The sequence below is a fragment of the Chlorocebus sabaeus genome, chromosome 9, assembly GCF_047675955.1.
Source record: "Chlorocebus sabaeus isolate Y175 chromosome 9, mChlSab1.0.hap1, whole genome shotgun sequence".
Lineage (NCBI taxonomy): Eukaryota > Metazoa > Chordata > Mammalia > Primates > Cercopithecidae > Chlorocebus > Chlorocebus sabaeus.
The window spans coordinates 80,674,863-80,697,716 of NC_132912.1; the positions used below are offsets into that span (position 1 = coordinate 80,674,863).

Sequence of the window (22,854 nt, forward strand, 5' to 3'; positions counted from 1 at the left end):
CTTTAGTAAAATTTCTTTTGAAATTGATGACTTTTGGAAGAAAGAGGAAGAAGAGAAAAATGTGCCCACAGTGAACAACTTGGAAAACCAATGAATCAAAAAAGAGAATTCTCCAGATGATACAAACTGCTCTAGAAAATTCCCTTTCAGTTTGGACCACAGAAGCTTAATTTCAAAGGCATGTTTGATTCTACCTCATCCTTTCTAACAAACAAGTAGATAAATGCATACACTACAAGGAAATGAGATGGAACTCTAGCCCAGGAAGATCCATAGCACATAATCTTTCCTGGGGCACAGGGAGTGAGTCGAGTGACCCATCAGACTCCCACAGTTTTACAATGTATTTTCTCAGTGCTACTTTGAAGAGGTGGAGAGATCTTTGTTATTCTATCAGTTCTGCTATGACACTTATTTTGAAAACGAGAATTTATTCCAATGCAACTGATGTATTAGAAGATAATTTGAGTGTAAGGCAATTTTTTTGCTTGTTTATCTGTGATTTTTACTGGTGTAAAACACTAGGGGTAACTAGAAAACTGCACCCAACTGAACACACTCAAATAAGAATGCATAAAAGATACTGCACACACATCAAACCTCTACCAGTTACTTCAGATCACTATGTGTGCTACAAACCCACCCACCCACATCTCACATTAAAACTTTCTAATTTCAGAAAACCCTTCTTAGATCACCATACAAGAATTCACAAGAGGTAATTCTACTGAGCCCATTTCTGCATCCAAACTTCAAGTCTTTTTCAAGGTAAAATACCGTATTTAGTATATACATTTCTTACTATTTAATGTGTATAAATCTGTGCTGCCATTTTCATCAGGTTTCTATAATGTTTAACATGTCACTGAACTTCCCTCACTCCAAGAAAATATAAATGCTTACTTATTTTACTGTAGTAATTTTATTGTTTGTTCTTTGTTGACAAAGTTTTAATCCACCTGGAATTTATTTTCATGTGAGGATATAGGGTAGATCTAGCTATTTATTTTTAAAATTCCAAATGAGGCTGGGTACAGTGGCTCATGACTGTAGTCCCAGCACTTTGGGAGACTGAGGTGGGAGGATTGCTTGAGCCCAGTAGTTTAAGATAAGCCTGGGCAACATGGCAAGACCCCATCTCTACAAAAAAAAATACAAAAATTAGCCAAGCATGGTGGCATGCACCTATAGTCCCAGCAACTTGAAAGGCTGAGGTGGGAGGATCACTTGAGCCTGGGAAGTCAGGTCTGCAGTGAGCCAAGATCATGCCACTGCACTCCAGCCTGGGCAACAGAGTGAGACCCTGTTTCAAAAATTAATACATAAAATAAAAAATAAAATTCCAAATAGCTAGCAAAATACCTAACACAATTTCTAGTATAGTCTATCATTTTCTAACTGCTTTGAAATCCTTTTTTGTTATGCACAAGTCATGAGTATTACTTGTGTTCATTTCTGTACTTTCTCCTCTTTTCTGGTAATCCGTATTGCTATTTCTGCACCAGTACCATACCTGCATTATACTGTAGGTTTATTTGTTTATTGCCTGTCTTACCTCAGTATAGTGTAAGTTATCTCATGAGTTATCTTACAAGTAAGCTCTATATCTCCCACTATTACTGTATTATTTTTACTTTGAACTGCCAATGTGGTAAATTTTATTGATAAATTTCCTTGCATCCCTGAGATGAATCCTATTTTATAATTTTTTTACTACTAAATTCTATTTACTAACATTTTATTGAAAATTTTTATGTAAAATGAGATTAATCTGTAGGTTTGCTTTTATTTCCCATCTCCCACTCCCAAGATACTTTTGCTAAATTTTAGTATAGGTATTTTGCTGATTTCACTAAAAAGAACTGTGAAGATGAAATGGTATAATGCTAAGGGTTTGCTTCTTAATTACTTGGATGAGAGAAGGGTGGTGGTGGTCATGAAATATGCCTCTCAGATCTTCCACTGCCAGGAGCACAATTGACTAGCTCCAGCTGCTGTGCTCTGAAATCAATTCATCACCAGTTTACACAGAGGTCATGTTTCTCATGGACTATTCCCAGTCAATGACTTCGTGCAGCAGAGATCTTAGGCAGGCCTCTTCTTAGGGAGTGGGGTACTTTTCTCACATGTTACCTTGGCTTAAGGATTTCCCATTGGCTTTGCTGAAACTTTTTGAAAATTCCACTGAGGTCTAAGACATTTCCTACCCAACTTTCCTTCCTCCCTTCTCTTCTCTACAGGAGTTAAACCTGCATTTCATTCTGACAGCTCTGTTAGCTCCCTCTAGTTCCCTTCCTTTTTTTCCCCAATAAATCTCTTGTCCATCTTATCCTATCTTCACATTTGTCTCCCAGAGTTCTAAAACTACACAGAGATCAACGGAAATACTGAGTTTTAAAAATTGGCCATCTGGCCGGGCGCGGTGGCTCACGCCTGTAATCCCAGCACTTTGGGAGGCCGAGGCAGACAGATCACGAGGTCAGGAGATCGAGACCATCCTGGCTAACACGGTGAAACCCTGTCTCTACTAAAAATACAAAAAAAAATTAGCCAGGCGTGGTGGCGGGCGCCTATAGTCCCAGCTACTCGGGAGACTGAGGCAGGAGGCAGAGGTTGCAGTGAACCAAGAGGTGCTACTGCACTCCAGCCTGGGCAACAGGGCGAGACTCCCTCTCACACACACACACACACACACACAAAATTGGCCATCTGTTGATGATAATTGTCAAGGGTAGATGATCGGTATATTTAATCATCCGCTGTACGGTCTAAAAAATAGGAAGTCAAATAAACAAACATTTTTCAAAAGAAAACATAACATGCAGCCGGGCCGGGCGCGGTGGCTCACGCCTGTAATCCCAGCACTTTGGGAGGCCGAGGCGGGTAGATCAAAAGGTCAGGAGATTGAGACCATCCTGGTTAACACGTTGAAACCCTGTCTCTACTAAAAATACAAAAAATTAGCCGGGCGTGGTGGCGGGTGCCCGTAATCCCAGCTACTCGGGAGGCTGAGACAGGAGAATGGCATGAACCCAGGAGGCGGAGCTTGCAGTGAGCCGAGATGGCGCCACTGCGCTCCAGCCTGGGCGACAGAGCAAGACTCCGTCTCAAAAAAAAAAAAAACATAACATACAGCCAATAAGCATATGAAAAAATGCTCAACATCACTAATCATTAGAGAAATGCAAATCTAAACCACAATAAGATGCCATCTCACACCAGTCAAAATGGCTATTACTGAAAAGTCAAAAAATAACAGATATTGGCAAGGTTGCAAAGAAAAGGGGAGGCTTATACATTGCTGGTGGCAGTTCATCCACTGTGAATAGCAGTTTGGTGATACCTCAAAGAACTTAAAACAGATTACCATTCAACCCAGCAATCCCATTATTGGGTATATACCCAAAAAAATATAGATTGTCCTCTTGGAAAGACACATGCATACATATGGTCATCTCAGTACTATTCACAATAGTGAAGACATGGAATAAACCTAAATGCCCATCAACAGTAGACTGGATAAAGAAAATGTGGTACATATACACCATGGAATACTATGCAGCCATAAAAAAGACAAGATCATGTCCTTTGCAGCAACATGGATGGAGCCAGAGGCCATTTTCCTAAGTACACTAATACAGGAACAGAAAACCAAATACCACATGTTCTCATTTATAAATGGGAGCTAAACATTGAGTATGCATGGACACAAAAAAAGGAACAACAGACACTAGGGCCTACTTGAGGGTGGACAGTGAGGATTGAAAAACTACCTACTGGGTACTATGTTTATTACCTGGGTGATGAAATAAACTGTACACCAAACCCCCACAACACACAATTTACCTATTTAACAAACCTGCACATGTACCCCCCGAAATCAAAATAAAAGTTAAAAGATTTTGCTGACTGGACATGGTGGCTCACACCTGTAATCCCAACACTTTGGAAGGCTGGGGTGGGAGAATCACCTGAGGTCAGGAGTTCGAGACCAGCCTGGCCAACATGGTGAAACCTGTTCTCTACTAAAAATACAAAAATCAGCTGAGTGTGGTGGTACACACCTGTAATCCCAGCTACTCGGGAGGCTGAGGCAGGAGAATTGCTTGAACCCGGGAGGTGGAGGTTACAGTGAGCTGAGATTGCGCCACTGCACTCTGGTCTGGGTGACAGTGAGACTCCATCTCAAAAAAAGGAATAAAATGCCCAATAAAAATAAATAAATAAAATTTATCAAAAAATAAAGAGGAAGTCCATTGTCCTCTCTATTGTATTAAAATATCTATAGTGAAAAGCTCACATTAAAAGAAAAGAAGAAAGAGAAAAATGAAGGCAGGAAGAAAGAAAAGAAAGAAGGAAGGAAAAGATAGAGTGACAAACATACATAAAATAATCACTCAGGCTTAACATGCCCTGCTTTGTTCATCATATGAGAACATACATTTAAAAACAAATACAGCTCTGAAGACTACCTTTGTGTGTGTGTGTGTGTGTGTGTGACTTTGAACAATATCTACTAGCATTTGTCTCTCATTTCTCCCTTTCCCAAGTGCCTGAAAACTATTAGTCTACTTTCTACCCCTATGATCTTCCTAACTAAACATTTCATACAAATGGAATCATACAATGTATGTATTTTATGTCTTCTTCTTTCTTTCAGCATAATGTTTCCAAAATTCATTCATGTCATAGTATATATCAGCACTTCATTTCTTGTAGTGGCTATATCCATTGTATGGATATACAGCATTTTATTTATCCATTAATCAGTACACTGACATTTGGGTTGTTTCTACTTTTTGACTATTCTGAATAATGCTGCTATGAACATTTGTATCCAAGTTTTTGTATGGATATATGTTTTCAATTCTCTTGGTTTACCTAGAAATGGAATTGCTGAGTACCATAGTAACTCTAGATTTAACATTTTGAGAGACTGCCAACCTGTTTTCCAGTGTTTGCCAATTTATAACCCAACTATCAATGTATGAAGATTCCAATTTATCCACCTCCTAACCAACACTTGATAATGTCTGTTTTTGTTTGTTTGCAGTGTTATGAAGTAGTATCTTATGGTTTTGATTTTCAATTCCCTACTGACTAATGATATTGGATATTGAGCATTTTTTCATGTGCTGTTAGCTATTTTTATGTCTTCTTTTAAAAAGATGCTTAGTTAAATCTTTTATTCTTTTTTCTTTGCTCATTTTTTAAATTGAGAAATTTTCTTTTATTGTTAAGTAATAAGAGTCCTTTATATATTCTAGATACATTCCATTGTTAGCTATATGAATTGCAAATATTTTCTCTCATTATGCAGTTATTTTACATTTTCTTGATGGTATTCTTTGCAACACAAAAGTATTTAAATTCTAATGAATTCTAGTTTATCTATTTTTGTTTTACATCACTTGTGCTTTTGTTGTCATGTCTAAGAAAGCAATCTTAATACAAAAAAAAATTTTTTTTTTTTTTTGAGGCACAGTTCCACTCTTATTGCCCAGGCTAGAGTGCAATGGCACCATCTTGGCTCACTGCAACCTCCATCTCTTGGGTTCAAGCAATTCTGCCTCAGCCTCCCGAGTAGCTGGGATTACAGGCACCCGCCACCATGCTCAACTAATTTTATGTATTTTTAGTAGAAACGAGGTTTCACCATGTTGGCCAGGCTGGTCTCAAACTCCTGACATCAGGTGACCTGCCCACCTTGGCCTCCCAAAGTGCTGGGATTACAGGCGTGAGCCACTGCATCTGGTGTCAATGCTTAATACAAATTTATTAAGGTATTTTCTTTTAGGAGAATCCTTAAAAGAAAGTTTTGGCTGGGTGTGGTGGCTCACACCTGTAACCCCAGTACTTTGGGAGGCTGAGGTGCGCAGATCACAAGGTCAAGAGTTTGAGACCAGCCTGGCCAACATGATGAAAACTCATCTCTACTAAAAATACAAAAATTAGCCTGGCATGGTGGCAGGCACCTGTAATCCCAGTTGCTTGGGAGGCTGAGGCAGGAGAATCACTTGAACCCGGGAGGCAGAGATTGCAGTGAGCCAAGACTGCACCACTGCACTCCAGCCTGGGCAACAGAGTGAGACTCTGTCTCAAAAAAGAAAAGAAAAAGAAAAAGAAAGAAAGTTTTATTCCTTTTCATTTAGGTCTAAAATCTATTTTGAGTTAATTTTTTTTTGTGTATGGCGTGAGGTAGGAGTCCAACTTCATCCATTTGAACATGAATATTCAGTTGCACAGCACCATTTGTTGATAAGAATTCTTTCCATAATGAATTGTCTTGGCATTTTTTTTTTTGAAAACCAAGTAAATATAAATGTAAGAGTTTATTTCTGGACTCTCAATTTTAGTCTATTCATCTATAGGTCTATGTTGATGCTAGTACCACATTGTCTGTGACATGAGTGTAGCTTTGCAGTAAGTGTTGAAATCAGGAAGTGTGAGTCCACCAGACTTGTTCTTTTCAAGATCATTTTCGATATTCTGGATCTCTTGAATTTTCATATGAAATTTGTGATCACCTTGACAATTTCTGTGAAAGAAGCAGCTAGGATTTTATTAGGCATTGGATTGAATATGTAGATCAATTTGGGAGGTATTGCCATCCTAACAACATTAAGTCTCCCAATCCATGAACATAGGACATCTTTCTATTTATTTAGATCTTCTTTTAAGTTCTTTTAAAAACGTATTACAGTTCTTTTTTTTTTTTTTTTTTTTTTTGAGATGGAGTCTTGGTCTGTCATCTAGGCTGGAGTGCAATGGTGGGAGGCTCACTGCAACCTCTGCCTCCCGAGTTCAAGTGATTTTCTTGCTTCAGCCTCCCAAGTAGCTGTGATTACAGGCACGTGACACCACACCTGGCTAATTTTTGTATTTTTAGTAGAGATGGGGTTTCACCATTTTGGCTAGGCTGGTCTCGAACTCCTGACCTCAGATGATCTGCCTAACTCGGCCTCTCAAAGTGCTGGGATTACAGGCGTGAGCCACTGGGCCCAGCCATGTAGTATAGTTTTTAGTGTAAAAGTTTCGCACTTCTTTTGTTAAATTTATTACTAAGTGCTTATTCTTTTTGATGCCATTGTAAATGAAGTTGCTTTATTAATTTCTTTTTTTAGTTTTTATTGCTAGTGTATGGAAATATGACTGCTTTTTATATACTGATACAGAATTCTGCAAACTTTCCAAATTTATTTATTACTTCTAATAATTTCTAGTGGATACCTTAACCTTTTTTTAAGGAAAGACCATGTCATCTGTTAAAAGAGTTATTTTTATTTCTTCCTTTCCAATCTGGATGCCTTTTGCTGCTTGTTCTTACTAAATTGCTATGGCTAGAGCCACCAGTTTAATGTTTCTGGATCAATGTGTGAGTCTATAAGTTGGCCAGTTTGGTTGTGCTTGTCTGGGCATAGCTGGGTTCAACTGCATATGACCGTCTATAGCTCTACACTGAGGCAGTAGACTCTAGAATGGAAGTTGGGTTTAAATCTTCTCTACAGTCTTTTTGAACCTGTGGCTACCAATATTTGTTGGATCACTGGAGTACACGAGGCTAAGTCCAAGCCATGAAAACACCTCTATAGTTTCTGCTTATGTCAATGGGACAGGAAATATACTCTGCTCGGAAAGACAGGGTATTGCAAAGCTAAGGAAAAGAGGGGTAAATGTGTATTTTTATTAGAGAGAAATGAGTAACCAGGACAAACAACCTGAATTGAAAAAAGTCTGGGGGTAAAGATGGTATGAGGGACAAGTTAGAGAAAGTATTTTCGCATTAGATTCATAGTACTTTCTTTGCTTATATGTTATCGATGGGTAGTTTGATCAGATCTGCTATTTAACAAAATTAGTTCATTCACTCATTCAACATTTACCTCTGTGCTACCACTCTGTCAGGTAGCAGAGTTCACACAGTTCTCTCCTTACAGGTCCTTTGCTCCTTCAGGTAGATTCCTACATCACTCTTTGTGTGCTTCCCTACATTCTGCCCATATACCTGTAGCACTTTTTATTAAATTTGCCTCAAATTGTCCTAATTTAGGTCTGTTACTTGTTTCTTGCTAGAACCATGACTAATATATATTTATTGATAAGAGTTTCAAATAATGCCACTGCAATTATTAAAATAAGACTACTCAGTATAACATTTCACCATTTTTTGTACTTCTTTTTATCCTTACAAAATATCCCTCCAGGAAAACATAGCCAAAATGTGTTTTAAAGTGTGTTGCTTTTTTATTGCTATCATAATATATTACTACAAACTTAGCAATGTAAAACAACACCAATGTGTCATCTCACAGTTCTATAGGTCAGAAGTCCAGGTTGGCTTGGCTGGTTTCTCTGCTTCAGGTTTTGCAAGGCTAAATCAAGAGTTGGCCAGCCTGGGCACTTATCTGGATGCTCTGGGGGAAAATTCACTTCCAATCTCACTCGGGTTGTTGACACAAATCAGTGTCTTATGGCTGCAGGACTGAGGTCCCCATTTCTCTGCTGACTGTCAGCTTGGGACCACAGTAAGCTCCTAGAGGCTACCCTCTAGTTCTGGGGAATGGGTCTCTCCATCTCAGTGTCAGCCACAGCACATTGAGTCCTTTTTATGCTTGGAATCTCTCTGATTTCCACTTCTGCAACGTCTCTTCTGCTTTCAGTCAAAGTTCTCTGCTTTAAAGGTTTATGTGATTAGATCAGACCCACCTAAATATTTCAGGCAAATTTTCCTGTATAAAGTCTATACCTTTAATTGCATCTGCAAAGTCTTTTTTGCCATTTTAATGTAACCTATTCAGAAGGTCCAGGGATTAAAGTGAGGATGTCTTTGAAGACCATTATTCTGCCTACCACATAAAGACATTTAAAAAATGATTTTCGCGGTCTGCCGCGGTGGCTCACGCCTGTAATCCCAACACTTTGGGAGGCCGAGGCAAGCGGATCACGAGGTCAGGAGATCAAGACCATCCTGGCCGACACGGTGAAAGCCCGTCTCTACTAAAAAAAAATACAAAAAAAAAAAAAAAAAATTAGCTGGGCGTGGTGGCAGGCGCCTGTAGTCCCAGCTACTTGGGAGGCTGAGGTAGGAGAATGGCGTAAACCTGGGCCGCGGGTGGGGTTGGGGGGGGTGGGGGGGGTGAGGGGGGCGGGGCGGGGGGGCCGGGGGGGTGGGGGGGGCGGGGGCGGCGGGGGCAGAACTTGCAGTGAGCCGAGATTGCACCACTGCACTCCAGCCTGGGCGACAGAGCAAGATTCCGTCTCAAAAAAAAATTATTTTCTCTGTGATTATGTCACCAACTTAATACATAGTTAAGATTACTTGTTTAGGTAATTTTTTAAAACTTTTTCTTTCAGAATAATTTTAGACTTACCAAAGAGTTGCAAAGATGGACCATACAATAATTCCCATATTCCTTTGTTCGGGTTAGTTTTGACTTCTAGAAATTTGTTGTTTTTTAAATTATGTAAAATATTTTATTTTGTTTTGTTTCAGTTCTGTAGAATATTCACATGATTCCAAAATCAAAATTGTAAAACCAGATACATTCCGAGATTTGGCTTCATACCATCTTACCTTACTCTTCTTTCTTTTCCCTTTAAAAAATCACTCTTTTACTCCCACTTATCTGCAGATACCCCCAAATGCTATTATATCCCTTAGCCTTTCCTACCTGAAATAGTGATTCTTCAGAGGTTGTTTCCTCTTTCCTCCGGTGTTTTTAATCAGGAAAGCGGAAAATACTATGATGGAGCTTAATGATATATTCTGCCCAAGTAGAGCAGAGACTAGCAAGGGCTTCAGGTGGAACATTCAGGTGTCTACTCAATCACAGACCACATTCCCACCACTCCATGGAATCACTGGATATCATTCAATACAGCTTATCAGAGTTACTTCAACTGACCATATGGCCTATATTCCAAACACCATCAATAGTACAACCATCATCAGTTTGAAAACATTTTAAGGGGAATAAAAAGAGTATGTCCACATTAAATGAGCACATAGACTGTGTGGGATGCATTCCAGTTTCGAAAGTGTAAAAAGCATAAGATAGAAATACATCTTGGCCAGGTGCAGTGGCTCACGCCTGTAATCCCAGCACTTTGGGAGGCCAAGGTGGGAGGATCACAAGGTCAGGAGTTCGAGTCCAGCCTGACCAACATGGTGAAACGCCGTCTCTACTGAAAATACAAAAATTAACCGGGTGTGGTGGCATGCACCTGTAATCCCATCTACTTGGGAGGCTGAAGCAGGAGAATCACTTGAACCTGGGAGGTGGAAGTTGCAGTGAGCAGAGATCGTGCCACTGCACTGCAGCCTGGGTGACAGAATGAGACTCCATCTCAAAAATAAATAAATAAATAAATAATAAAAATACATCTTAGAACAAGGAAATATGGTCCAATCCAAGTCATTCTGTAGTTAGATTAGACCCAACCTGAATATTGTCTTCTTTCTTTTTTTTTTAAATCAATTTGTAATTGTGGCAAAGTATGCATAACAAAATTTATTACCTTAACCACAGTTCAGTGATATTAAATACATTCATAATGTTGTGCTACCATCACCACCATCTATCTCCATAACTCCTTTCATTTCGTAAAATTGAAATGTTGTATTATCCCCTGGCAACCATCACTCTTCTTTTTGTCACTATGGTGTTGACTACTCTAAACACATCATATTAGTGGAATCATATAGTATTTGTCCTTCTGTGACTGACTTATTTCACGTAGCATAATGTCTTCAGTGTTCATCCATGTTATAGCATATGTTGAAATTTCCTTCCTTTTTAAGGTTGAATAATATTTCTTTGTATGTATACACTATATTTTGCTTATCCATTCATCCATCAATGGACACTTGGATTGTTTTCATGTTTTAGCTATTAAAAATAATGCTGCTAAAGACTTCAGTGTACAAATATCTCTTATTTGTGGTTCCCAAGGAGATTACACTTAATACCTTAAAGTTATAATGCTGTAATTTGAATTTATAGTAGCTTAACTTTAATAACACACAACTTTGCTCCTTTACAGCTTCTTTTTCGTCTCTTTCAATTGTCAATATCACAAAATTACATTTATACATTGTGTACCCCAAAGCATAAACTAATAATTTTTAAAATATATTAGTCTCTTAAATTATGTAGAGAATAAAATATGAAGTTACAAGCCAATGTTATAATAATACTAGATTTTAATCTAATAATGTTTTAATGTATTAGTCTCTTAAGTCATATGGAAAACAAAAATGTAGTTACAAACCATTATAATACTTTTATAATTGTCCATGTAATTACCTTTACTGAGATCTCTATTTCTTCATACAGCTTTTAGTTACTGTATAATATCCTTTTATTTTATCCTGCAGAACTCCCTTAAGCACTTCTTGCAGAAAAGTTCTCATGGTCACAAACTCCCTCAGCTTTCGTTTATCCGTGAATGTCTTATTTTCTCCCTCACTTTTGAAAGACAGTTTCGTCAGATATAGAATTACTGGTGGGTAGTTATTTCCATTTAGATTTAGCCCTTTGAGTATGTTGGCCCATTGCCTACTGGCCTCTGAAGATTCTGATGAGAAATATGCTGATAATATTATTAAGGATCCGGAGGCCGAGACGGGCGGATCACGAGGTCAGGAGATCGAGACCATCCTGGCGAACACGGTGAAACCCCGTCTCTACTAAAAATACAAAAAACTAGCCGGGCGAGGTGGCGGGCGCCTGTAGTCCCAGCTACTCCGGAGGCTGAGGCAGGAGAATGGCGTAAACCCGGGAGGCGGAGCTTGCAGTGAACTGAGATCCGGCCACTGCACTCCAGCCTGGGCGACAGAGCCAGACTCCGTCTCAAAAAAAAAAAAAAAAAAAAGGGATCCCTTGTATGTGACATGTTGTTTCTCTCTTGCCACTTTCTTACCTTTTCTTTCAAAAGTTTAATTACAAGGTGTCTCATTGTGGGACACTTTCAGTTCATCCTACGTGGGGTTTATTGAGGTTCTTGGATGTTTATATTCATATGTTTCATCAAATTTGGGAAGTTTTCAGCCATTATTATTTTTGCATATTCTCTCTGCCCCTCTTTTTATCTCTTCTTCTGAGACTCTCATGTTAGTTATGTTGGTTTGCTTAACGAAGTCCCACAAGTCCCTTCAGCTCTCTTCCTTTAATTTTATTTCTTTCTGTTCTCAGACTCTATAATTTTCACTGTCATATTTTCAAGATTCCCGATTATTTATTCTGCCTGCTCAAATCTGCCTTTGGGTCCCTCTTGTGAGTTTTTAATTTCAGTTATTATACATTTTAGCTCCAGTATTTCTTTTCGGTTTCTTGTTAGGCTTTCTATCTCTTCATTGATATTTCCATTTCTTCATACATGTTTTCTTGGCTTTCTTTGCATCTTCTTTAGTTCACTGAGCATCTTTAAGACAGTTGTTTTCAAATATTTATCTAGTAGGTTCTCCATCAGGTCTTTCCAGGAACAATTTCTGTTGGTTTATTTTTTTCTATGTCAAGCCATACATTTTTAATTTCTCTGTGTGCCTTGTGATTTTTTTTTTTTTAGTTTTGCTTTGTGATTTTTTTGTTGAAAACTGGGCATTTGAATCTAATAATGCTGTAATTCTGAAAATCAGATTTTTCTCCCTCCCAGGGTTTGCTGATTTTTGTTATTGTGTTTTTAAAAATTGTTTTGGAGGTTTTTCAATTGTTGGAGGGTGTCTCTTTGCCAAGGATCAGCCTGAGGTATAAACTTAAGGTCTTCTTAAGTCTTTTCTGGGTCTGCATCTTCTCCTTGGCATCCATGGTCACTTTCTAATTTTCCTAGATTTTATGGGTGTCTTACAAGTTTTCAAGTCTTTAATGCCTGGCTCCCAAAAGGGGAAAAAACAAAGAAATGAAAACGAAGAGGGAAAGAAAAGGCCACTGGCCTTTAAGTTCTTTGGAGGTCACTTCCACTGGAGGAAAAGAGGCCTGAAACAATGAGAGAAGTGCAAAAACAATGGCCGCCTGCTTCTTGTCTGTACCACAGTGATCAGGAGCAGCAATCATCAATCAGAGCACAAATCCTCAATATTTGGAAAACAGAATGCTTTTTGTTCATCCTGGCTCCTACAAGCTGTGAGCAAGCTGCTCCTGGAACACAGGCACACTTGCCTGGGTGTAGGGATGAGTGGCTGCTACTGTGTTAAAAGCTAATATTGACTAAAATTAGCTACAATTTACCATCTTAACCTTCTTTGGTAGTTGCAAGCTTTCAATAGACTACAGAGTTCCACAGTAGTTACATCAGACAGATTCTGCCAGTGCAATTTTTGTCAATATGCAGAGAGAGATTCCTGGTGCTTCCTACTCTGCCATCTTCTGAGAATACTTTGTTTCCTATATATTTTCAAATTTTTCAGGGAGAAAAAATTTGAAAGGTTGCCCCTTTCTTGGAAGTATATATTATTTTATTTTCTTTTTTTTTCTTTTTTTTTAAAATTATACTTTAAGTTCTAGGGTACATGTGCATAACGTGCAGGTTTGTTACATGTTGATCCTTGTTATTCATGGTAGTTATGTTCTATAGTTTTGCTGCAAACACAGAATTAGTAAATACTGAGTCATTGCTCCTAGAGGAAATATAGGGTTAGGCTCCAATATACCTTTGGTCACCATATTTTCATCAACTAATCAATACATAAACTTGTTTTATGTGTGTTTCTATCTAAACACACCTACTTAACGTCTTGTTGATTCATTAACGTTGAACTCACGGCCAACAAAACTGTAATTCATGCCTGAATGTAACTTACCTAACAAACATATTTTCTCTCTAAGGCATATCACAGCCTTTTTTGTACTTAGAATTTCTCACTAGCTATCACTTCAGCACTATGCTTGGGAGCTATTTAAAGAGTGAAATTACCAACAAAAACACAAAATTGTGAAATGCATGTGTTTTAGTCCATTTAGTGTGGTTACAAAGGAATACCTGAGGCTGAGTCATTTATAAAGAAAAGAGGTTTATTTGGCTCATGGTTCTGCAGGTTGTACAAGAAGCAAGGCACCAGCATCTGCTTCTGGTGTGAGCCACTGGCTGCTTCTCCTCATGGTAGAAGGTGACAAGAGACCAACATGTGCAGAGATCATATTGTGAGAGAGGAAGCAAGAGAGAAGGGAGAGAGGTGCCAGGCTCATTAACTATCAGCTCTCATGGATGGAACCAAGCCATTCATAAGGAATCTATCCCCATGGCCCAAACACTTCCCATGATGCCCCATCTCCAATATTGGAGATCAAATTTCAACATGAGGTTTGAGGGAACTGAGGTAGGAGGCAGGACTTGACTCCAGAGGCAGGGCTCAGGCTGCAGACCTGACTGAAAACTAGCTGAAACAGGGAGGAGGTGAAAGCACCCTCCACAAGACATACTCACCAGTATCATGTCAGTTTACATTGCCATGGCAACATTTGGAAATTACTACCCTTTTCCATGGCAACAAACCAACCCAGATGTTACCACCCATTTTCTAGAAATTTCTGCAAAATCCTCCTCTTAATTTGCATATAATTAAAAGTGGATATAAACATGGCTACAGAACTGCCTTTGAGCTGCTACTCTGGGCACACTATTATGGGGTAGCCCTGCTCTGCAAGTAGCAGTTTCTCTGCTGCTGCTGTACACTGCCGCTCCAATATAAGTTGCTGTCTAACACCAATCAATTATTTCCTGAGTGAAGCCAGGAACCTTCCCATGATAACCTCCAATTTGGGGACTCACCTGCCCTGCATCAGAACAAACATCCAAACGATAGCAATGTAGTGCTAAACAGACTGTGGAAAGGACATTTTTCACAGTATGAGAGCTAAAGTAAGAAGGCAGAGTATCATCTCGTTCTGATTCAGGTAAGAATGTACATATTGGGTGACAATTTTTTCACCACTCTGTTCATATCTGCAAATGTTGCAAAAGTGCAATGGGTATTGACTTGGGAGTTACAAATAAATTTTAGCAGGTAAGCAAATTAATGAATGTTGCATCCATAAATAATGGGATCAACTGCATTTTAAACATACAAAAAATTATTGAACACCTTAAAATATATGATCTAGCCTTGTCAAATCTTAACATTTCGTTATATTTATATGAGGTCCTTCATACACTTATTTTTAAAAATAAAACTTTGGCCAGGCACGGTGGCTCACGCCTGTAATCCCAGCACTTTGGGAGGCCGAGGCAAGCAGATTATGAGGTCAGGGGTTCGAGACCAGCTTGGCCAACATGGTGAAACCCCATCTCTACTAAAAATATACAAAATTAGCTGGGCACAGTGGTGTGTGCCTGTAATCCCAGCTCCTCAGGAGGCTGAGGCAGGAGAATCGCTTGAACCCGGGAGACAGAGGTTGCAGTGAACTGAGATCATGCCATTGCACTCCACCCTGGGCAACAGAAGGAGATTCCACCTCAAAATAAAAAGGAAAAAAAAAAAAAGAAAACATTACAGACTCAGTTGAAGTTCCCTGTTTTCATCTTTCTTCATTCCTGCAATACAAGTACTAACCAGTTCCAACCCTGATTACCTTCTGCTCTCAAACAAGATCACACATTCAGGGTGATATGGCCATACAACTTTTTTCCCTTTCTAAAGGCAACCACTATCCTGAATTTGGTGTTTATCATTATGTATGCCTTTACATGGTTACATATATAAGTACTCACAATGATTGGTTTGCCTGCTTTTGAACTTTGTGTAAGGCATATCTTCTGTACTATGCTTCTGCTACTTGTTCTGTGTTACCTTTAACATAATGTTTTTGAGAATTATCCAGGTTCATACATATTACTTAAGAGAATTTAGTTTTCTTGCTATATAGTATATCTGTATTTAGCCATTCTCTTGCTGGTGTTTTTTTGTTTCTACGCTTTGCTCTTTATGCAAAGATAAAATTCTGCAAAGATTCTTGTCAATGTTTCTTGTGCACATATGTGATTGTTTTCTAGAACGTATACCAAAGAATGGACTTGCTGGAATATAAGAAATAATTTATTTTAACTTTATTAGATTTTACTAAATTATTCTCCAATTTATGCCTCTACCATCAGTGAATGAAAGAAAAGAGTTCTTGGCCATGCGCGGTGGCTCACGCCTGTAATCCTAGCACTTTGGGAGACTAAGGCGGGTGGATCATGAGGTCAGGGGTTCAAGACCAGCCTGGCCAAGATGGTGAAACCCCGTCTCTACTAAAAATACAAAAATTAGCCAGGCGCGGTGGCAGGCGCCTGTAATCCCAGCTACTCTGGAGGCCGAGGCAAGGAATTGCTTGAACCTGGAAGGCAGAGGTTGCACTGAGCCGAGATCGCGCCACTGCACCCCAGCCTGGGTGACAGAGCCTGACTCCATCTCAAAAAAAAAAAAAAACCAAAAAAAAAAAAAAACAAAGAAAATAATTCTTGTTTCTTCCTAGTCTCACTAACACTTGTTATCGTCACATATAAATTTTGTTACTAAACAAAATTTAGCAAGGTTATCTCACTGCAGTATTGCATTAGAGTTCAGTGGTTACTAGTGAGATTGAGCACTTTGGCATTTCTTTATTGGCCATCTGTTTGGTTTTTTTTTGTTTTTTGTTTTACTTTTACTGAATTATCTGATCAATATTCTTTGTCTTCTCAATTTTTTTTTTCCTCACTTATAAGAGTTGTTTTCATACTCTGGATCTTAATCGTTTGTCAGTTATATGAAATGTAAATATCTGCTGCATGTGGTTTCTCAGGGACACAGTCTGGGGCTCTGCCATCTTGAATTTGTGTCTTCTGTGGTGGCCTTGAGGGTCACCATTACAGTCAGTCATAAAGGAGAAGAGCCTGGAGGACTGTGGCTGGAATTTTTTATGCTCTATATTTTGTCAGTGGGATACATCACTTCCACTTATTACAATATAACATTGTCACATGCCCACATCTGACTATAAAGAAGATTAAGAAATATTGTTTTATTGCATGCCCCAAAAAAGAGAGAACAATTCTGGTGAATAGTTAGCAGTTTAATAGCCTTTAATTTTTTTCACACTGCCCTTGTCTGTTTTTAGTATTAGATTTATATTATTTTCATAAAATAGCTGTGGGTTATTGCCTTGTTTTCTATTCTCTGGAACAGTTTGCACAAGGCAAGTATTATTTGTTCTTTAATTGTTCAGTAGCACTCTGTCATAAATCTTTCTGACCTCAGTGGACAGTGTTTTTCGTGGAGGAACATTTTAAACTTCTGATTAAATTAATTCAATAGTTATATTCAAGTGTTTTACTTGTTCTTGGTAAATTATTTTTTCTTAAAAAGTTGTACATTGTGTCTAAATTTTTTTAATTTCTTGGTGTAAAATTGCTTATAGTTGTTTTCCCTTTTTTTTTTTTTCTGAATCTCATTGTTTGTCTGGTATTTTGTTACTTTGTTTAAGCTTATTATTTTTATAAATATCGGTCAATTTTCATGTTCAATTTGCTTTTGACCCACAATTTATTTAGAACCTATTTTAAATATCTAAACATAAATATTATTTCAGGCATTTTTATTAATGATTTCTCATTCAATTGCATTATGATCAGAAAGTTTCATTGTGGTTCTTTGCAGAGGCAAAATAGCCCGGTCGTATATGTCCTATAAGTATTTATTTAAGTATTTATAACTAAGTATTTTTTTAGTAAGATTTATATATCAGGGCAACTAAATAATCACAGCTAATAAGAAAAGGCTCTACTTTACAAAGGAATGACAGCAAATACATCTAGAAGAAGTAACAAAACTAGAAAATTACCGTTTTGTAACCCCTAAAGAAATTACTGATTGAGGCGTGAGCCTGTAATCCCAACACTTTGGGAGACCAAGGCAGGCAGATCACCTGAGGTCAGGAGTTCAAGACCAGCCTGCCCAACACGGAGAAACCCCGTTTCTACTAAAAATACAAAATTAGCTGGGTGTGGTAGTGCATGCCTGTAATCCCGACTACTGGGGAGGCTGAGGCAGGAGAATTGCTTGAATTTAGGAGGCAGAGGTTGCAGTGAGCCGAGATTGAGCCATTGCACTTCAGCTTGGACAACAAGAGCAAAACTCCGTCTCAAAAAAAAAAAAAAAAGAAATTAGTGATTGAAACTAGGATCACCAATGTATGGCAGAGCCATTGGTCAAGTGATAAGGAGAGACAGGATGACAATGTATCCAATGCCAAGTCATCACCCCAAAGATTACTTGCTGGGAGAAGAACATAAACTACAACAGTGCAATGGTGAGACCTGTAATGCTTAACTCAGTGATTAATCTTAGCAACCATTTTTAGTCAACAACCAGATATCATGTACTTCCTGATGTATTACAATGTGGAGAACACACCATCACCTATCAAGTATTCTTGCTAAAAATATTTAACCTGAATCAAAACAAGCTTTAAACCTAAATTCTGTTTTGTAGGAAATACAAAGGGCAGAGGAAAGAGTTAAAACAATATCAAAAGGAAAAATTGGGGAAAATCTAGAAGTGAGATGTTCTGTAAGTGTCTTCAGCATTTTAATGATATGAAAAGAGTGATGGGGGGCTTTATTAAAACAAAAGGGATTGAAGAGATGAACCAATTGCAATGCAATGTGTGGTATTTGATTAGAACATGATTTGAATAAACCAGTTTCAGAAGACATGCTGGAGATAATTGAGGAAATTTTGATATCAAAAGGATATTTTATTATATTAAGGAAATTACTATTAATTGTATTATGGATAATAATTGTATTATGTTATACAGGAACATTATTTGAGATAAGACATTATGATGTCTCTATTTTACTTAAAAGTATCTGAATACACCACTTTCTTCCTTAGAAAGAAAAAATAACTCTTCTTATTCCTACAAGGTAAAGTCCAATATTGTTACTGTGGTATTAAAAAAAAAATGCTTTAAATCTGGTCCCAATTTATGTCTCTAGACACTTGCTCTCACACAGCTTATGTTCTAGCCTCACTAAATTTCTCACTGTTTTTGGTTTATATCATAAGCTATTTTTTTCCTACTCAAAATGCCCCACCCTATGTTCTCCATATAACTATTAAAATTTATACCATACATATGTACACATTTACATGTCCATACTCATCAAAGCAATATTGTATAATTCTAATGGTGGCAATGGTTATTAAAAATATATAAAATGTAAACTTGAAGGATATATACCCACCATGGAGAAAAGGCATTGGGAGGAAAACTGTGAGAGGTTGTCAAAGGCGACTTGACTGTAAGTGTGCTATATCTTTTTTTTTTTTTTTTTTTTTTAAACAGTTGGCAGAACTAGCTGAGGTTTTATTTTGGACCAAAAAATAAAAATAAAAATAAGCAATTGAATTATTTTGTAGCTGGAGGCATGGGCAATCGAGGCCCCCAGGCAGTAAACTCCCCCGCCGGTGGGCGGAGGGCTAGGGCTGAGCCTCAGGTAGGTCTCCTGTTCCCTGTGCTCCCCTGCACAGTGGCCTCCTTCCCAGGCTCTGGGGCAGCGCAGAAAGGGTAGGCTGAGAGGGGCTGCCGCAGCTGTCACTTGGACAGAACGTCAGAGGACTCGGACACGAGCTTCCCATCGCGGGGCTCGATCTTCTTCACAACCACGGCTGAAGGAGCTAGAGTCCGCGCCAGGGCCAAAGCTGGAACCCAGGCAGTAGCTGAGGCCGGGGATTGCGAAGCCCCCATAGGCCGAGCTCAGATCACCTGCAAAGCTGCTGGTGGTCTTCCTATGAATATTCATGTTCTGCATCCCAGACTCTAGCCGGCTCTCCTCGCCCTCCAGCAGCTTTCTGCAGGTGGCGATCTCGATGTCCAGGGCCAGCTTGACGTTCATCAGCTCCTGGTACTCACGCAGCTGCCATGCCGTATCTTGCTTGGCTCGCTGCAGGGCGGCCTCCAGCTCGGACAGCTTGGCGTTGGCATCTTTGATGGCCAGCTCTCCACGCTGCTCAGCATCGGCCATGGCATCCTCCAGGGAAGCCCTCTGGCCTTTGATGCCCTCAATCTCAGCCTGGAGCCGGCTGATGTTCCGGTTCATCTCAGAGATCTCAGTCTCTGTGCGCCGCAGGTCATCCCCCTGCTTCCCAGCCAACATTGCAGCTCCTCATACTTGATCTGATACATGCTCTCAGCCTCAGCTCCGCTGCAGTTGGCGAGCTCCTCGCGCTGTGCCTTGACCTCAGTGATGATGCTGTCCATGTCCAGGGAGCGGCTGTTGTCCATGGACAGCACTACAGATGTGTCCGAGATCTGGGACTGCAGCTCCTGGATCTCCTCTTCATACAGCTGCCTGAGGAAGTTGATCTCATCAGTGGGTGAGACTCCAGATCTATCTTGTTCATGTTAGCTTCATCCACATCCTTCCTGATGAGGACAAATTCACTTTCCATCTCTGTACGCTTATTGATCTCATCTTCATATTTGTTCTTAAAGTCCTCCACCAGCCCTTGCATGTTGCCAAGCTCCCCCTCCAACTTCAGCTTCTCCTGGCCCAGAGTCTCCAGCTGCCACCTAAGGTTGTTGAAGTAGCCCTGGAACATGTTGGGCATGTTGCTCTCAGCGGTCTTCTGCTGCTGCAGGAGGCTCCTCTTGGTCTCCAACATCTTGTTCTGCTACTCCAGGAACCGTACCTTGTCTATGAAAGAGGCAAACCTGTTATTGAGGGTCTTGATCTGCTCCTTCTCCTGGGTGCTCACCACCTGGATGTTGGGGTCCACCTCCAGGACAAGGGGACTCAGCAGGCTCTGGTTGACTGCGACTGTGGTGATGCCTTTCATGACGCTGGCCCCACCATAGCTGCTGCCCCGGCCATCGCGAAAGCTGCTACTGTCCACTCCGGAGAAGCTCAAGGAGCTGATGCGGGGCACAGGGCCCACTCGTGTAGGACTGGCTGCTGAAGGCCCGAGGGTCAGAGGTGGACATCTTGCAGGACTTCTGGGTCACCCTGATGGACATGGTGGAGGCAGGAGTAGAGGCAGGTGGGCCAAACCAGACGGCGATCCCAGAAGGAGCAGAAAAGCTGCTTCTTGGTCAAGTGTGGTATATCTTTTAGAAAGAAGGAAAAGATTCTAGGAAATACAACTAAATGGTTAAACTTGTTAATTCAGGGTGTTGAGACTATGTGCTTGTGTGTATCTTTAAAATCTTTTTCTAAAAGGTGCACATCTGTAGATTGTGCTAGTTGAACCCCATCTTCCAATTTATCGGTTGATAAACTTCAGCAATTTTCTTAATTTCTTCTAGCTTGAGTTTTCTCGTCTTTAAAATGGGGATAACAATAGTGCCCACCCAAGTAGGGTTGTTGTGAGGATTAAATTTTATATATAATGTTGTATTGTTCCATATTATATATATAAAGTGCTAAAGCATTTAGTTTGGCACAGGGTACATGCCTAATACATATAAGGGATTCTCCGCTGGGACCTCCTTTGTGGCCCAAGTTCATTGTCAGTTTTGGTATATTGTGTGCCTGAATAAAATGTTTTATCTATAACTGTTGGGTGCAATTCTATATATGTATATTAGATCAAGCTTGTTAATAGTGTGCAAATCATCCACATGCTTTTAAATTTTTCTTTGATTTTTCAATGGAAAACTGCTATGATCACCTACAATAATTGTGGATTTGTCAACTTATTCGTATAATACTGTTAATTTTATATATTTATATATATTATATATTTGAGGCTATATTAACAGGTGTTTAAAAACTTAGAATTGTTATATTTTCCCTGGTTATTTTTTGAATTATTAGATGTCTACCCTTTCTTATATCACAGTGATTTTTTTTTTTTAATTTCTTTGAGGAACTTATTTTATTAGGGCTTCTCTAGGGTTTTTTTTTGGTAGGTATTTGCATAATATATATTTTTCATTCTTTTACTTTCAAATTTTCCAAGGTTTTGGTTTTAGTGTCTTTTAAGTCTTGTAAAACACATGACTGAATATTTTTTTTTCCAGTTTAATCATTTCTGTGTTTTAATAGGTAGGTTTTAATAGGTTTAATTACAGTTTGTGCTTCCCGATAAATTTTAGTAATTTCTATAAACTTTCTTTTTTTGTTGTTTTTTGAGATGGGATCTCTCTCTGTCATTGAGTCTGGAGAGCAGTGGTGAAATCTTGGCTCACTGAAATCTCCACCTCCTGGGTTCAAGCAATTCGCCTGCCTCAGCCTCCTGAGTAGCTGAGATTACAGGCACCTGCCACCACACCCAGCTAATTTTTGAATTTTTAGCAGAGACAAGGTTGGCCAGGCTGGTCTGGAACCCCTGACCTCAAGTGATCTGCCCACCTTGGCCTCCCAGAATTCTGGAATTACAGGAATGAGCCACCATGCCCAGCCAGCAAATATTTTTAACTTTTATTTTGGTTTCGGGGGTACATGTGCAGGTTTGCTAAATAGGTAAATTGTGTGCTGTGGGGGTTTGGTGTACAGATTTTACCAGTATATGCTTAAATATTGTCAATGCAGTTTTATTTGTATTTGTTCTATTGCATTCTCATTGTACCTCTTGAACATGAGCATTCACATCGTCTATCAATTCTGGAAAGTTCTCAGATGTTATCACTTTAAATATTGCCGCTCCTTTCTTTCTCTTTGTTCTCTTATTCCTGAATGCCTATTATATGCATGTTGGACCTTGTTGCTCTATCCTCTGAGTCTCTCATCTGTTCTTAATTTTCCGTCTCTGTAAGTCTTTGTGCTACATTCTAATTTCCTCAGATCTAACTTCAATTTTGCTAATTCTCTCTTCAGCTAATTTGCTGATTAATTTACCCCTCAAGGGGTTAAAATTTTAATCATGTGATAAAATTAAAAACTGCCTAACTA

General features: G+C 39.1%; 1 pseudogene; it reads right to left on the reverse strand.

The window, feature by feature from the left end:
* Positions 1-19,556: 19,556 nt before the first annotated feature.
* Positions 19,557-20,978, reverse strand: LOC103216797 (keratin, type II cytoskeletal 8 pseudogene; annotated as a pseudogene).
* Between the last annotated feature and the right edge of the window lie 1,876 nt (positions 20,979-22,854).